We start from the raw sequence: 18,461 nt of genomic DNA, 5'->3' as shown, positions 1-18,461 counted from the left end.
TTATATCTTATTGTGGTAGATATTAACACTTTTATTGTGGTAAATATTAATCAGTAAAACTCTTATAAAATTCTTCCAATACCATATTGTCCCACGATTACCATGAGATTTTCAGGGTAAATTCTAAGAGAAAATTTTCTCTGTGTAGTTTGAAAAATATGGACCGCTACATAATTCTTGTATATTTTATATCACGATTTTTCCTCTATATGCGTGTGTTGTGTATACAGTTTACGTAATTTTGATACAACGTGCTCGACCGGCGATATCGGTGCTGATAATATAAAACCGAGATTATATATATACGCGGCAGAGAAAGTGTCTCCTCCGCCTTAAGGCGCGTTCACACGCGCTTCAAACACCGTGGCGAATGGCGCGGTTCGCTCGCGGGCGCGTAAACGCACTTATATAATCGATTACGGTAATAGCCGGAGTTATGGCAATCTCCGGGCATATAGCCGCGGCACAAGCAAGGCAGGTAACCCAATTCCGCGTTGACCGGACATGCTGGTGCTCTCGCAGCGCGAGAGAAAAGCACGGCGAGCGAAGGCGGCCAGCTACTCTCGTGGGATATTACCTCCATCGAACTGAAACGCGATCGTTGCTACCGGACTCCTTTGATTCCGGGTGCATTCCGCGCAATATCGTTTCCAAAGACCGCTTCCGTAACATTTTAAATCCGCGAGATTGGCCTACCCCGATCGAAATTCGCGTTGCAATCAAGTCAGTTCGTAATTGTTGAAATATTCGCGTGTGATTAGTTTATATGCGTATGATTATTTTTCAGTTTTTTTTATAAAATATAAAACCGTCATTTGCTTGCTTATTTATTTGCAGAAAGCCTCGAGCGCTTTTCCGACACGCGTAAAAACGCCCGCATGTACACTAAGCAGCGGGAAATAAGTAAAACCGCGGAGTATAATTACGCAACGCGAGTCGGGCGCAGGTCGAGATGTTTCTAACAAAGCCGTTTATTTTCCGCGGTACTTAATAATATATGAGAATCACGAATGAGAGAGAGGAAAAGAGAGAAAGAGAGAGAGAAAAGAGGACGAAGTATATTTTACGTCATATTTGCTTCATATATTCACATAACGCGTAAAATATTCTTTTATAATACTAGTATTACTAAAACTGTCATTTTTTACAGCCATTAAAAATATATGTTTAATAATATTTAAATTATGTGTGTACGATATAGTAAATTTAAGAAATATTTAGTATATAAAAAGATTTTTTTATTATTAAATAATATTTAATATAACACAATTTTTTATAATTTCTAAAGTTACATCTTAAAATCGATAAGTAAACATATTTTTTGCATGCAATTTTGTAAAAACTACCACAGCGCTATATGAGCTAGAATAATATTAGAAAATCATAGAAAAGTGCGAACCGTTTTATGGATAACATGATTCCATTCTAAAATTTATATTATTTAAGATTGAATAGAAATTCGCGTAATAAACTGAATGTATATAGAAATTTCGGTAATAAAAATTTAATTACAAGACTGTAGCTCATAACAATCGAACAAAAAAGATCATTTTTAATTTTGAAAAGCTTTGTTCTTGCTTCCGTTATATTAATTACAATAATATATATTCTTTTTAGTATTAGTTATATATGCTATTACACATATTGGTTTAAAAACGCACAAAAATATTTTTAAAAAATGTCTGTTAAATGCTCGAATAAATCTTCGTTGAATCAGATAGTCGAGAAATATAGAAAGATTAACAGATAAATCAGTCTCATCTCGATAAATCAGTCGAATGAGTAAGTCGCAAACCATTTTCGAAAAATAAACGAATTAGGCGAGAAGGATTTAAACACGAATTCGCGAAGCGGCAAATTCGTTTAATCGAGTCCGTGCAGATTCCGTTCCAAATTGGGCAAGCGCGAAATTAATATTTCGAATGGTTCCTGGTGTCACTTAAATGCAGTACACGTAATAATCCACGATAACGATCGAACATTGTATAACATCGCGCCAATAAGTTAGGAAATAACGTTTCCGCGCTGGAAACGTCAAGAACATTATTTTCACGGGGTATATCACATGCGGGAATCTGCTTTAATCCCGGTAATAATCGCGCGGCAAAAGCGAGCATCAGGAACGAGAAACGGTGGAAAGCGAGCCTAATGAGGACGATATGCAATTTATTGCACCGGCACGTCGCGGCGCCGCCATTCAAAAAGAAACATGATGGAGGAGAAATATAGATAGAGGAAGTTGAGAATCAATATATAGAAATACAGATAAAGATACTTATACGTATATTATATTTTGTATCGAAAATTGAAATTTCGCTAAGAACAATTAAACGTAAATAATAAGAGAAAAATATAATGAGAAAACGATATAAAAATAAAATACGTTATCTATTAACAGAGAAATATGCAATAATTAAAATTCTTTCGATATGGTCATAAATATATAAATAAAGAGGGATAGAAAAATTTAGTAAGACGATGTGCTGTTTATGATTAATGTTTAATAAGTATTAGAAATAAAATACATTATCTATTAATAGAGAAGTATGCAACAGTTAAAATTCTTTCGACGGTCATAAATATATAATATATAAATAAAGAAGGATAGAAAAACTTAGTAAGACGATGTGCTATTATGATTAATGTTTAATTAAATTATATCTTTTTATTACGCAAAATTGGATAAAATTTAACAAGAATTTGTGAATATTTCACTCTCTCTCTCTCCCCCTTTTTTTTTCTAAAAATGGTCAGATTTTGAGTAATTTTTTTATGTGATTTACGGATAACTAACTATTAAAAAAAAGGAGGAAATAAAAACAGAAAAACAGAATGAAAAGGGAGAGTGAGAAATGGACGAACAAGACGAACGAAAAGAGCTACGTTGTAAGTAATCGGGGGAAACACGTGGTGTATTATCACTGTGGTAATCATGGTCTTATTATGGCTGTCGAGTCAACAAGAACATGGTCTACGAGCGCGTCTATTAGCCTAACTGCAAATCGTTCTCGACAGCGTCTGCTCGCCTCGAGATAGCTAATTTGTGTAATCAAAATGAAAAAAGAGAAAAAAAAGAAAGCATCGTGTGCGCGCAACGCGTTTGATTAAGTGTTATATATCGTTAAAACATTTACCGTGTATTTTGTCATGTGCTTGCAAACGAATGTTCTTCATCGATCGATTAAATTAATTCGTGTCATCGGTTAATCTCGCATGTTAATTATTCTTTTTTTTAATCTTTTTCATTAGATTTAAGACTCATTATATAATATTATTAATAATTATTGTAAAAATCTTTTAATAATTTTACTTTTAAATTAAAATAATATACAGTGTTATGTGTTAGTGTTTTTTATATTTTTCTATTAAACAGTTTATTTTTGCAACTTTTAAAAACTCTTTCTTAACAAGAAGCTTTGACATATCTGCGAAAATATCGAAAATCTTTTCCAGCAATTGCATTTATCGTTGACGTGTTCGCGAGTTGATTTAACATTTCATTTTAGCAGTATTAATTTTTGAGTAACGATGATATGCTCGCGCAACTCGATATTTTCCGAGAATCGATCGTGAACGAGCAAATAACCAAAATAATTGGAACACCCTCATCATCCTCGTCGTTGTTGTCTGTGCAGTATTCGTATCGTCTAAGCAGTATTTAGAATCACAATAAGAGAGAGGGACTATCGCCAATCTATTTTACGCGTTTCTGAGCGTCTCGGAATTTTGGACGGAAATTAAGCGCGGCGGTATCGTCGCGCAAATTAAATTCCTACGCGCGCCGACCGGCCCCATGGCTGGTCTTTTACTCACGACCGAATCTACACTTAATTCGTGTCTCGCTTATATTGATCGTCGAGAGATTCGTCGTCGTCGATTGCGGCCGGAATTTCCCGCTGCTTCGAAGAACCTTCGTCCCGTGATTTAAAGCGTTCGCCGCGGCGATTATTGATTCAATATTCGATGTTTCTCGCGGTATTTTATCGATTTATATTCGCTGAATGATATCAATTAATTTGCGTGAGACATCGATTATCTCTACTTTAAGAGAGGGCAACTAATCTCGTGCAAGAATTCTAGAGAGCTTGTCAAGAATTAAGTTCTTCGTATTTTTATCCCGCTGTTCATTATATCGTGCAACGTAATTATATACGTTAATATATTTATTTTTTTATAGGTCTCGGACATCCCATGCTTAATCAAATCAGTCTGCGCTAAAGTCCTCGTCATCGAGCGAAGTTCATGCATCTTCCTGGCGCCACGCAGCACTTAATATCATGACGGTGAGTAATTCGTCGAATCTGCTTATGTCTCACTCATTCCTCGCAATCGGCTTTCAGTATCAACCGTATATAGTTCCGTAGAAATTTTGCACGTATTTGCATAACGTTACCAAGCGATTCGTCAACATCCGGACGCGAAATTAATAAATCGTCACGCGCATATCATGTTTTACATTCTATGTTATGCCGTTTATTATTAATTAAAGGATACTTGCCGCTAAACGTGTATCGTTGATAGAGCTATTTGACGTACCACGTTTAATCGAGCGTAATCTCTGTAATTCCGTGAGTTTGTTTGGATTATTCTCCGCCTTCTGGAGATTTCAGGCGGACGTCAAACATGAGATATCGTTACCTCGAGAATGTCGCAATTACAGATTCAAGTGCGAATCTTTTGCGCAACACTTGTTATTTTTCCAGATTTTTTACGTATCATCGGTACGCATGTCGAATATCTTTTTAGCTACAGATATTTTGACAAATTTCACATCGGTGTATTTTTCATATTACGGATTTACGATGGCTAATTTTACATCCATATCGTTTACTTAGCGACAAGTTATATCTATATTAAGATAGAGTTCAGTTGCAGTCAAATGCAAAACAGGATTATGTTATCTGTTTACATGTCTGAAGCTGCGAAATTATCTTTTACATAAACGCTCGTATAAAATACTCATACATTCGAACATTGATGTAATACATCGATGCAACGCACGTGATAATTAGATTGTGTCAAGTTAAGCTTTCTGAATTTTTTTTTCCTGTTATTTGGCTTCCGCGATTTTTGAAGAAAATTTCAATATTATCAGTCACACACTGAAAAAAAAATTTGTTGACTTGACTAAACCTTCCAACTAAATAACTATTTTGTTAATTGATCATATATTAGTATTTAAGTCAAATATACGCATTTTGTTAGATTTAATATGTTTTACATTTAATTTAAATACTTGATACGTTCAATCAACAAAATAGTATTTAGTTGAAAGGTTTAGTCGAGTTAATAAATTTTGTTTTCAGTGCGGGTTTAATAATTTCTAAATCTGTCTAACGAAAAGAGCTCGCTTTTATCACCCTCCGAGTCTTCATTCTAACACTCTTACGACGTTTATGCGTTCCCGATGAAGGGATGCCAAGACGAACGAAAACATTTCCCCACGTCTGCGGGCGATTCGATTTTCAAAAGCCCGTCACGTAAGACGAGAACCAGACGAAGTTAGGCAACAAGTGGAAGATGGGACGACAGGAAAAAGAGAGTCAGGCAGGCAGGCAGACAAGCAAGCAAGCAAGCTTCGCCCTCGCGACCCTCGTTGAAGTTTCTCTTCTCTCCCGTCGGCTTTTGTTACGGCCTATAGCAACTTTGACGACTACCCCAACACTCCTCTTTCCCGCTACATCTTCTCCCGCGTCATTTTTCATCCCGCTGTTCGAACATCGTTATATCCTAACGATATACAGCGGATATACCGAACGCCTGCGTCGAATGTAATTATTACAAGAAACCTGGAAGAGACCGGCTAATAGCAACTTAATTAGAAGGGTATAGAATGGAAGGTTCAATTTCTTATCGTTATGAGGAGAAATGATTTTTTTATAGGCAAACAAAAATTATTTTCTCAAAGTTGTATATTCAAAGATTGTTTTATGGAAAAATCTATATAGTTTAAAAAATTGTTTCTATCGGGCAATGTTTACTCTATTATTCTTGCGATATTAGTAAATTTAGATGACGATTTTTGCTAGTAATCTCTAGGTTTTACACTTGTCTTGATACTTATTGTTAGCGATAATTAGATGATTTCGTGTTGTAAAGTCAAACCCTAAAATATTCAGTAATATTCCATTCGATAAACAAGTGTTTTTGGTGAATATAAAATTTCCATATAAAATCAATAATGGAAGTCGCAAGACGAATTTTACGATAAATATCTGAATTTTGGACGGAACCACTTCCCAGACGATACTATTTGATGCAGATTTAAATAAGCACGCGTGTCAGAGACATTAATTTAGTTTACATTAAGTTTTGCATTCCAACCAACGAGTTTCGTATGGATTTTTCTTGTTCGCTTTATAGGCGACAATCGGACGAAGAATGTCACCAGACACATCTTAATGCGAAATAAACGATGGGTCTTAAATTATCAAGGTGACCGCAGTTTGAATCTAATTTAGGGAACTTTCCACCTAAGAAGCAACACATAAAAAAGTTGCAAAAAATTTATGTAGTAAAATTACATCTACATCTATAATTTATTTATTTAATATAAATTAAAACAATCCTTTTTTTTTTTTTTTTTTTTTTTTTAAGAAATTCACAAATCATAAAAATGATCAAATCGAAACTATTTGGTCGAGCAAATTTCTGTTCTATCTGTATCAAGAATAAGATTGTAATATTTGAATAGAGACATAATACGATAATTTATAAAGATAAAAAGCGAACTGTTAACTAAAAATAATCCCGAAAAACTGGTATATAATAAGCGAGTCCGAGACATTCCTCCGGGTCCTATATTCCCGTCGTGTCCATCGATTCCGCTCCTCGATTTATATCGGCGTTTTCGATCCGGGGTAATCGAGACGGGCGCGTGCATCCCGCCGATTGTATGTCGAAGAGCGATGACGAGACCTTTACTGGAATCCGGTCTTCTCCTCTCTCGCCCCTCGTGGCGATGCACATCGCGACCGAAGGAAGAGCAAGTCTCTTCTCGAGAGCGATTACGCCACCACGCGCGCACCTCTCGCCGCTCAGGCCTGCGCCACGCCACAGAAGCATCTCGGAAGCCGAGGAGGATGTACAAGGTAGAAAGGACGGAGAGTGGAGAACGCCGACGATGACGGCAACGAGGCAAGGGGTGCGAGGGACCACGGGGAAGGGTATTTCAACCGTCGTCCCGGATGTGCAGCATCATTACACGGCATTCTTCGGCGATGCAGGCGTCCGGGATCTTTCTCTCTCCTTCTCTCTCTCTTTCTTTCCTTCTCATTCTTGCGCGGCTCACATGGACATGGAAACGCGCGTAAGTGGACTGCCCACACGGAAAGGGTGAAGAGATAGGGACGAGATATCGGGGATGGCGAAAGGAGACTAGACATGAGATCAGACACGCGAGACGAGGGAGCGATAATCGCAATTGAGTATTGAAAGGTTTGAGAGGGAAAGTGTGCGTGGAAAGGTCTTATGGAAGACTCTCGCATTTTTAACAAATTTTGAAATATTTAATTTATTCATTTTAATATTAAAATTAGAAATACAAAATTCTAGATAAAACATTTTTATAAGTGTATGACATCGTCGAATATTTGGGCTCGTTATTCTTTGGATAGTTCAAACGCAATATTGAAAGGGAAGGTCTTATGGAAGACTCTCGCATTTTTACCAATTTTGAAATATTAATTTATTAATTTTAATATTAAAATTATAAATAAAAAATTCTAGATAAAACATTCTTATAAGTGTATGACGTCGTCGAATATTTGGGCTTGTTATTCTTTGGATAGTTCAAACGCAATATTGAAAGGGAAGGTCTTATGGAAGACTCTCGCATTTTTACCAATTTTGAAATATTAATTTATTAATTTTAATATTAAAATTATAAATAAAAAATTCTAGATAAAACATTCTTATAAGTGTATGACGTCGTCGAATATTTTGGCTCGTTATTCTTTGGATAGTTCAAACGCAATATTGAAAGGGAAGGTCTTATGGAAGACTCTCGCATTTTTACCAATTTTGAAATATTTAATTTATCAATTTTAATATTAAAATTATAAATAAAAAATTCTAGATAAAACATTCTTATAAGTGTATGACATCGTCGAATATTTGGGCTCGTTATTCTTTGGATAGTTCAAATGCAATATTGAAAGGTTTGAGAGGGAAGATGCGTGGAAAGATTTTATGGAAGACTCTCACATTTTTACCCAATTTTGAAATTTTAATTTATTAATTTTAATATTAAAACTATAAATAAAAAATTCTATAAAGCATTCTTATATGACATTATCGACTATTTTGGCGCGTTATTCTTAGTTCAAATACAATCTCGATTTTTTATATAAATAGATAGTACAGACTTATAACTTGTGTACGTCGGTTAAAATATATATCCAATTACACTTTTATGTAAATGCATGCGCTGAATATCTTGGGCAAGTGTGTCGTATTACCGGGAGTCGAATTACCGATTAAGGAGAAGACCGCGTTCCAGGAAACTATTGCTTCCCCGATTACTATGCGAAAGGCGGCATTAGTGTCACGTAGCATTTGCCGGTTTTCCGGGATGCGGGAAGATCTTTCGATCATTTATGCAAATTAACATTTTCCCGCTCCGGGATCGCGGTTGAACGTCAAGGAACGATTTGCTGAAGCGTAACACGAGCACTTAAATATCTCTCGCGAGATGAAATGACACGTATGTCATATTTTCAAAATTTTACTTATTAATTGTTCAATAAGAAGCATAAGATTGACCGTCTTGTATCGTTTTTTAAATTTATATGCATCGCGTTCCAAAAATCTCTGAAATATTTCTAATATGCATTAATTCTCCGCTACTATTAAATTACTTTTTTCTCAATTGCGTAAAACAAAGCATTTTCGACGTGCGTATTCAAAATTTTTTAGTCTCGCATTTTTGCTTATGGATAATCAATGAATCTTTAATGTCAAATTGCTTTACTATTATTGGTCAATTAAAATAATAAAGCAGCTTTTAATAGTCACCAACAATTCATTCTGCATAAAAAAGAAAAAGCATTTGAAATAATAATTTTAGATTCTATATTTACAAATAACATTCTTTAATTTTTAACACCGTTAGACATATAGAATTTTCTTTACCCTGCAAATTATTATAATTGTGGGACAATATTGGAAGAATTCTATAAGTAACAATTTAAAAAACAATTACTAGGTTCTAATTTTATAAGTTTCTCTGATTAATATTTACCACAATAAAAAATACAACAGTAAAATTTACTATGTACATTTTAATATTTTTTATTATAGGGTAAATATTAATCAGAAAAATTCTCATAAAATTCTTTTAATATTGTCTTACAGATTTTCAGGGTAAATTCTAAAAGAAAATGCTCTGCGTGTATATAAAAAAAAGCGTTTGTAATTTCCAAGCACGAAATACCTCGTTAACGATGTTGGATGGCGAGATAAATCATCTATAGATGTTACAAACTTTGTTACAAACCCTTGACATCTTAATCCGAATAAAGAAAACTGCCTCTTTTACCTTAAAAATTTAAATACTAATAAAGATTTGGCCCGTCAATGATTAGTCATCGTTATACTAATGATAGCCGATCGATCATCAAGATCGGGACCTTTGAGACCTTCCCGAAAAATTTAAAAAATGTTCTCCAAGGCCCGGGTCCGAAAAAAATCTCCGGACAAACTCATTTGGACGCGTTCGATCTCCCAAACGAGTCGTCCTCGCGTCCTACGCGGCTGGAGGGAGAAGGTAAGTGGCCTAAGAGAGGTAGCGGAGTGTGTCGCTTCCACAGGCGTGCAACGCGCACGTTGTACGCACATGCACACGTACACACCCACGCCCTAGCGAACGGCGGTCGTCGTAGTACACTCGGCTTGGAATCAGTGGCTCGTACGAACTCTTACGAAGGAGATGGAGAGAGAAAGAGAGAATCGGATAGGAAGACGAGAACGAGCGGAACTGAGGTCCGCAGAGCTTCCTTTCCTTCGGACATGCCTGGCTGCCTCCTCGTCCTCTCCCACAGATTACGACCGACTTCACCTCTCCTTCCTCGACCCCCGCACCTCGTCGACAAACATGCATATTCTTTCCTTTCTTTTCCTCTCTTTTTTAACATATATATACCTGATTCTATATTATTTGTACCTTCGGGTAATTAATTTCGGCGTTTATCGTGGGATTTATGGAAGTTACGACAAATATTTTGGAAAAGTGATTTCAATATAATTTCGCTGGTTTTTTATCAAAATAGTAATCATTTTTTTTATAAAACTTAATCTATTATATATATTAGATTCATTTATTAACTATGTATATAATTTCTTACTTGTCTGATTTTTTGACAATTTTAATCTTTCTGTCAAAGTAAAAATATTTTCATTAAAGATATTTTTAATTTTTTAATTTTAATTTCAACGAATACAATCTGCTCTGCACATAAGATTCATAATGTAGACCCAGCTTCGAAAGCTTCAAACTGTCTTTAAAATACAAAATCTTGATTATATTTGTTTTTTTATGAGTAACATTTTTTAAAATTTATGAACCAAATGACAAATAACTTTTTTTCCCTCTTCCTCTTTCTCGCTTTCTTTTTTTTACACTTGCTTGCCGACGACACGAGAAAGCACGATTGCTAATATCGAGCGCGCGTAACGATGACAATGGTAATCGCGAGACTATTAAGAACGGTCCCGGCCTCGAAAGGAGGAACTACGTTGGACGCACCTACTTCCGGGACGCGCCATGCCTCGTCGCACCTTCACCTGCGAGGAACCCGTTTCGCGGGCCAGGCCGTGAAGGATCTTCAGATATATCCGGCGACTGTCATACATAAGAATCTTGATTGCACTAAAAAGAGATAAATCGAGCCGTTAAGCAATGCACGGGTCATAATTCGCATTTTTCTTATTTTGACAAATAGATAACTTTACGAAAATATTTCATGCAAATCATGGTTTTTTATTTTATTATTTGCGGCAGTATTTGATATTTTAATAAAAAAAAATAAATAATAAAAAAATATAATAAAGGCAAGAATTGTTCCAAATCGTACATTATTTGTCTTTGAATCTACAAATGATGTAGAAATGTATTTCTCTACATTTGATAATTATATTTTTAATGTTATTTAAGATAGTTGGGAATTGAGAAATAAGATTCTGCAGTACAAAGAATCGTTATACGTGTCGAGCTTTTTAAAACGTATAATAAGCTTGTTCGTACTCATTATTGCACGTCGGGAATGGAGTAAGCGCGTGTATCTTTTCCATCATCGCGGCCGATCGGAGCGGCGAATTAATCGGCCGAAGAGATATGGGCGAGCCGCGACGAAAGTAACGGGGTGATCGTGAGTGGAAACGGATCGTGCGTGCCATACGATAATGCGCGATTGGTACGCAACAATGGACTAGCGCACCACGGTGTTCGAAAGTGTCGCTGATGCAATCCGCGGCAAGTTGTGACACGCACACGCACAACGCAACGCAACACTCATTGCCCGGGCACACATAAATTGCATACTTATCGCTCCCGTAAGCAGCCTTGAGAGAGACACCGTAATGTGTAATGTATATATATCGGGTTCAGAGATCACACAATCTCTCCGCTGCGCCGTCTCCCTATACAATTTGTTCGCACTCCTGCGTTGCCCGACTTTGTTCCTTAAGTCTCGGATGGAATGCTCTTAACTTCTATCCATATAAATTTTGACAGCCGACTATCTTTGTCGGCTGTCACAATTTTCTGAAGACTCATATTTGTAGGGATCCCTCTAGCTTGAAAGTCTCGAGAAACAAAAAGAATACAAGATTTCGTTGATCGATGAAGTTCCCAAGGAAACCTAAATACCAAATCTATGTAACTTTGCTGCAGAAATATTGTGGTTGAAAAGTTCCAAAAGAAAAAGAAAGGGAGAGATGAGAGAAAAGAAAAGATATAATCGAAAAAGTATAATCTAAGCTTAAGATTTTTGCACTCTCTTTCAATGAAAATATTAAAAAATATGTCTTAAAATTCATGTATACTTTAGCCCTCTAAAAGATATACTCGCGACGCAAAAATAGTCATTTTTGCGTAGTAGAATTTTCACGGAAGAGTTATTCGAGTCAGATGACTTGTGATATAATTTTTTTAAATGTCTAAAGTTCACGAATAAATGATCGGCGAGTGATTAATTTATATCTTTACACAAGTTCGAACTAATGTTTCATCTAATTTGAATTTTACAGCCGCGTGCTATTACACAGTAGCGAACCTTTCGATTGAGAACGAGTCGATATTGCCTTTATATACGTGCATAGTGTGCACAGTGCACGATTTATTAATCTACCGCGTGGTGTATACGCCCGAAAGACAATGGCTTGCATTCTCAGCACGCTCCGCCCGACTCTCGTTTCGTGTTTAAATCGCGTGTCGTGATCATATTAGACAAATTGAACTCATGACTAGACTGTCACATTTAGCACTAATTATACGGTAAGAGAACACCATTGCCACATATTCTCACCTTCATTTAGTGCTGCATTTAGCGGTAAACGTGACCTTCCGATTCAGAGTTTTATGCGGAAAGTGCATACAACGTCAGTATAAAATGAAAATCAATTTTAATCTGCATTAAAAAATAAAATTATAATTTAATATCTACCTCGTTCTCTTACTTATAAAAATATGAAGGTAGAAAGGGGTCTTCAGTCTTAAATTTGCAGATAAATTTTGTTCAAGCATGTATATTTATTAAAAATTATCAAACAGTATTTATCATGTAAATTCTAATTAATTTATATTTAATTTAAAAACCATAAGAATTAAAGAATCTTGTAAAAGATTTTCAAGATTAGCATGCAAAATATATATACATATATTATTATATTAATAAATGATTAATACAATTAATAAATATTGTCTTAATATTTAGATATTTGGCAATAGAATTAAATTTTTTTATTTGTGAAGGAAAGATTGTCTAATCTTACACACACACACACACACAGAACGAAAGAGAGAGAGAGAGATAGAGAAAGAGAGGAATGTGTATGTAATCTTATGAAGCCGAGTGAGACGTAGAATGATTAATGTTCCTGTTTGACGCTTTGCTATATTAGCAATTCAAATTAGATGTTCCATACAGGGTGTCCCGGAACCAAACGAGTTGATTCGATCGCAAAAACTTGAGACCAAGGCAAGAAAAATGTCAGTTGCTTCAAACAGTTAATAGCGATAGAATTATTTAATATCGAAGTCGCAATAAATCTTATGCAATCCAAGATTCAAACATGAAAGTAGATATATAACATGATTCTTTTTTGATATTTACTTTTGTTACGTCTTTCTATTTATGCAATTTAAATTTTAAGATTAAATAAAAGCAGAAAAGCATTTTCTAAATTTTAATTTTTTAAACAAAAGTTGTTAATTTTTTCATTTCTATATACAAATTGTCAGAATAGGAAATGCCAAAATTTAAACATTTTCTCTATCGTACTTTTATTAAAAAAAGCAATTTGAAATTTTATAAACTATTTACGAAAATATTAATACAAAATATATAGAAATTGATGTGTAGTATCCTATATATTTAATTATAAAACATTTTAAGCGAAAAAGGGTTAATCGATCATTAACTTATCGCGTGCGCACGCACCTTTAATGCGCGAATATACTTTCTCCCACAATCGATTCTGTAAGCTACCTGTTTAACAAGTGATAATTAGGTTTTTTCATCACGTATTACATAGTACGCCCTCCGGTAAGAATCCGTTTATAGCAGTACACAGACGGTGACGTAAAGTTATCGACGAGCGGTCGCCGTCGATCGCGGAAGAAGAAAACTTTGGGCAACTACGTCACATCATCGCGTCCCAGTCTTCGCCGAGTTCCTGTACTCTGTGCAGTTAGATAACAGCAGGAAGCCGACTCGGTTGCATAATATCGACGTTACGCAATCGATACCTTCACCTTATGCGCGCCTTATGTCGTCGTGTCTAGAGAAAATCCGTTTTGAAGGGAGGGAGACGAAGGGAAAAGCGCGTTTCAGGATAGAATTTCAATGCAAAATTTAAATTTTACATTGTGATCTAATCTTTATGATTATTATTAGTTAACGAATAAAGAGAACGCAAATGAAAGAAAAAAAGCTTAAATTATTTAATATTATAATATAAATGCATATTAAACGTATAATGCAAAATAAATGTATTTTTCTGCTACATTCTGTTAGTATTTTAACTCTTCTTCAATATCTTCGATATTTTTTCTAAAGATGGTAAACATATAAAATTAATTTATCGCTAAATTTAATAATAAAATTGGCATTAATTTTTACTGAGTGCATCTTCAAAGATATTTTTGTTCTAGTGACACGTGGCTAAATGTCATTTGATTTCCACGCCGCTTTTACATTCCAAACGAACAAATCTTAATTCACTCTATAAATGCAGCATCCAATTATTGACTCTTATTTTTTCGCTCAATTCTATCAGATAGAATTTAGCGAATACGTATTTTTCTCATAGCACAATTATCGCAAATTTGAAATTATTGCTGTTATGTCATTAACAATATTCAAGAGACGCTCTTATACTTTGATACGCGTATATTTACTTCTCATACTACAATAAACTTTTTAATATAATATTTAAACGCAGAATAACAGCGATATACATATACACTGATGGCCGAGGCGATGACCAGAATGAATATTTGTGCTCTGCTTAAAATTCCGCCCGTTTTCGCCCGCTTTATACCTGCATAAACTAACAAACATTGTACCATGGCTGCTCTGAATCTCTGATATGAATTTCTGTCAGTGATCGCATGCGCGCGGTTCGATTTATCGCTACTTTCGTCGACACGAAAACAATACTAGCTAATTCCTAAGCATAGAAATCTGGATTGCGTAAGGTCGTTTACGTCGATAAATTATATGAATAATCGATTTTTTCTGTAATAAGAACGAGAGAATATTTCTCCTGGACCACACGTAAGATGAGAGAAAGGCTCAATCAAAATTGATCAAAATTGATTTCTGCACAGGGAGAATTTGCTCTTAGAATTTACCTTGAAAATCGTGGTAATCGCGTGAGACAATATATGGTATGAATTTTATAAAAGTTTCTCTGCTTCATATTTTTACAACAATAAAAATATTAATATCTACCACAATATAAGATATAAAATATGTTCGATTAATTTTGCTATGTACATAATAAAATTGATTATGTACATATCACTATTTTTTAAAAACTAATAAAATTCTTTCAATACCATATTGTTCCATGATTGCCATGGTTTTCAGAGTGAATTCTGAGAGAAATTTCTCTTCATACGGAAAACGAATCGAATAAAACACAATATGACAAGTATATTGAAAAATAATTTTATTAAAAAGAAGGATAAATTTTCCGGATATGAAAGCACAATCCTTTCTCGCGATTGCAACTCCGGGTGTCACACCCGAGTGAGCATTACTGATGGTGTTTTCTCTCTCGTACCGGCGTCTCGAAGGTGGCACGTGGGCAGCTAGGCGTGTATCGATATATTTCCGAGATACCGTGTCCGCGTTGGAAAAGCCGAACATGATGAGGTAATCAGCGCGAGGAAATGAGTACCGACAACACGCGTGCGGTAAGCGACATAATAAGTTTTTCTTTTCTTTTCTTTTTTTTAAATCAAATGAGTAATCCAATCTCGAGCACAATTGACGCTAGACGGGAATCAAAAGTCAATTACTTGCAGTAAAAAATTTACTTTTTTTTCTTTTACAGACATTATCTATAGACAATTATAAATGTGAGAATAACAGAGAGATGTGTGTGTATAGTTTAATATAAAATATAGTTACACAACAACACGAGTATAACAAAACATTTATTTGCGTTCTTGAATTATATCGCAAATCTCGCGAAATATCTTATGCAATATTCATAACACGTGTCTAAAATATTTACTCAAAGAGGTGATGGGGAGGATATTTTATTATCGTCGCAAAAACGAGAGAAAAGTAGCAATCAAGCAAACCATTTATGGTTTAAAATGGTACATTTTCCCACACCGCGACCGCTTCGGAAAATTTCCACAGGAACAGCGAGCGGAAAAGAAACTCGAACGCAAAAAGCGGGAGACGGGTGAGAAAAAGGGGAGGTAGGGAAAAAAAGGAAGCAATCGCGCGGGTCAACAGCACACACGTCAGGCGATATAAATCAACCTCTCGATTGCGCAACGTTGATTTATCGTCGGCGCTGGACGCGCTTGTTAGGCGTCTCCTTCTCTTTCTCTCTCTCTTTCGGTCGAGAACCACGTGTGTTTGTGTGACGTTCGCGAGTCGCAAGCACACGTATCCGCTCGTGTAAATATATCGGTTAGTATACGCGATGCACATCGGTGTGTGTGTGGGTAATTCGCGTGTTGACAGCTAATCGGCGCTATAATATCGCTACGAATAAAAGAAGACTATTAACGGTCGCAAATCAGCGTCATTTACTTCGAGTTTGTTCCGGCTCGTCGGCGGTCTAACAGTTCACCAGATAAATTTCAACATCTGGTCATCATGCCAGCAATCGTATAATGAGAAATTCGTGAGTGGTTGTGTAACGAAATTAGCATTTTGATAGAAAACTATTTTTTTTCATATATTGCATTGATATAAATATAGTAATACATAATGAGTATCTTATAAATATATTTTCATATTTTTCTTATAAGTAATATTTAGGTAGTAATAATGAGAAATATATATTGGAAGTCATCTCTTAAATATCTTATACAAATATACTCTTTAAATTTCTTGAAGTGAGATTCCACTTCCAGAAATTTAGAGAGTATATTTTATCATTTATCACCAAAGGGTGATGATATAAAAAATAAAATTTACGATATTAAAGAAAAATATGGTTATATAAATATTTGATTAAAAATGATATTTAACCCTCAAGATTATAATTTCTCGCGTTCCGCAACGTGCATATTAACGCACTTGTTGGGACGAAGTTACAAATAACTCCGTTGGTTTATGTCTAGCATCGCGTCTAGAATCCGCGAAATAGTTTCTATTTCGGTCCAGCTATTCGTGAGGAAGATGAGAAGAGCGCTTGTTTGATTTCACCTAGAAAATTCGTGGCAACGTTCTATTATGTTTCGCACATATGTTTAATTAATCACGTCGCGAAATATCGAATTATACGAGATAAGAGGTGTCTACGATTTACGGAGCTTGCAAAAATAACCGGTATATACCTGTTTCTCTTGTCTGTTTCTTTTTCACTCGCGCATGGAGATTGTGTTTCTATTCTCGTTCCGGCATTTCATCCGTTTTCCGCGAGCTCGCGGAAGTTCGCCGCCGGTATTTCTTTTCTATTTTCTACAGCTACAGTGTACACGTATCCATACACTGTTTTGGAAACTCTTCGGTATTATACATCCGATATTTGGTAACTGAGAACCTCTTTGTAAATCCTGCCGCAGAGATGCTGATGCACCATCAGCTCGAGGGAACATTGTCGATGGTTTTAGACGTATCCTTCAAAAACATCTCCCGCAACGCGATGTAATATTATGAATATATTTTTCGCTTAGAAAAATATAAATATAAATGTGCGCGAAAATATTTCCTCCTTTAAAAGCATGTATTTCTGAAAAAAAAAGTGTTACAAATTGTTTTATTTTTAATTTAAATATATATTATTTAAATATTTTATTATGTCCATGTATATAGACATTTGCGAAGCAAAGCTAAAAAGAAGGTGAAATCGCGAGATAAATAATTTTCTCGATCTATATCGCGTTTGTGGTGCAAATTTAGAAGCACGCTCGCTGGACACTATATACTACTGACGAATCGCATGTAATAGCGCGAGTATCGATTAATGGGCGAAAAGCGCTAGCACGAGAAGCATTAGCGCGAAGTAACGTCGAGGCCGAGTACCGGTTGTAACGGTACGTTACTGTATTGTGCATTATCTATAAATTGCGTTTCTCACTGGTGTGTATACGTGCATAGACACCGCGTTTTTCTTCAGCCTTGAGAACGCCGCGAGCCCGTTATGCACACGCGCGCTTATCCGAGACTCAATCGCTATTACTGCCGGTATGAAAGTGCGAGTCCATAGTGAAAAGTATGACACGCTAATGACATAAGACCCCGGCCGGACGGAGAGGGACTCAGGAAATTAACAAGTTGTTAATTAATTCCGTGCTACGAAAGTCAAGAATGTATTGTTTTGAAATGTTAACGGTACGTCAAACATTTCCGTCTCTCTCGATATCGCCGTTAACCAGATATATATTGTATGTATATGTATATATGCATATATAACGAGCCTTCAGAAATTTGTAAATATCGTTTAGAGAGATCTTTTCTTAAAATGCAATTGAGAAAGCTCTTCTCTCTCTTTTCTTTCGCGTCGCTACTTTCTAATTTCCTAATTTTTATTTTAAGCTTCTTAGGACA

General features: G+C 35.5%; 1 long non-coding RNA gene across 2 annotated transcripts in view; it reads left to right on the top strand.

Annotated features, from left to right (window-relative positions):
• Positions 1 to 18,461, top strand: part of LOC114945317 (uncharacterized) — a 116,700-nt gene that overhangs the window by 9,995 nt on the left and 88,244 nt on the right. For both annotated transcript variants that reach the window (XR_003822371.2, XR_003822372.2), the window contains exon 5: positions 4,178 to 4,283. This is a non-coding gene — a long non-coding RNA (uncharacterized LOC114945317). The remainder of the gene's footprint in view (positions 1 to 4,177; positions 4,284 to 18,461) is intronic.

This window comes from Nylanderia fulva, unplaced genomic scaffold (genome assembly GCF_048542155.1).
Source record: "Nylanderia fulva isolate GAGA-0341 unplaced genomic scaffold, ASM4854215v1 Scaffold2, whole genome shotgun sequence".
Classification (NCBI taxonomy): Eukaryota; Metazoa; Arthropoda; class Insecta; order Hymenoptera; family Formicidae; genus Nylanderia; species Nylanderia fulva.
The sequence above is the reverse complement of the archived record's forward strand: the minus strand, read 5'-3'. Positions and strand labels throughout refer to the sequence as shown.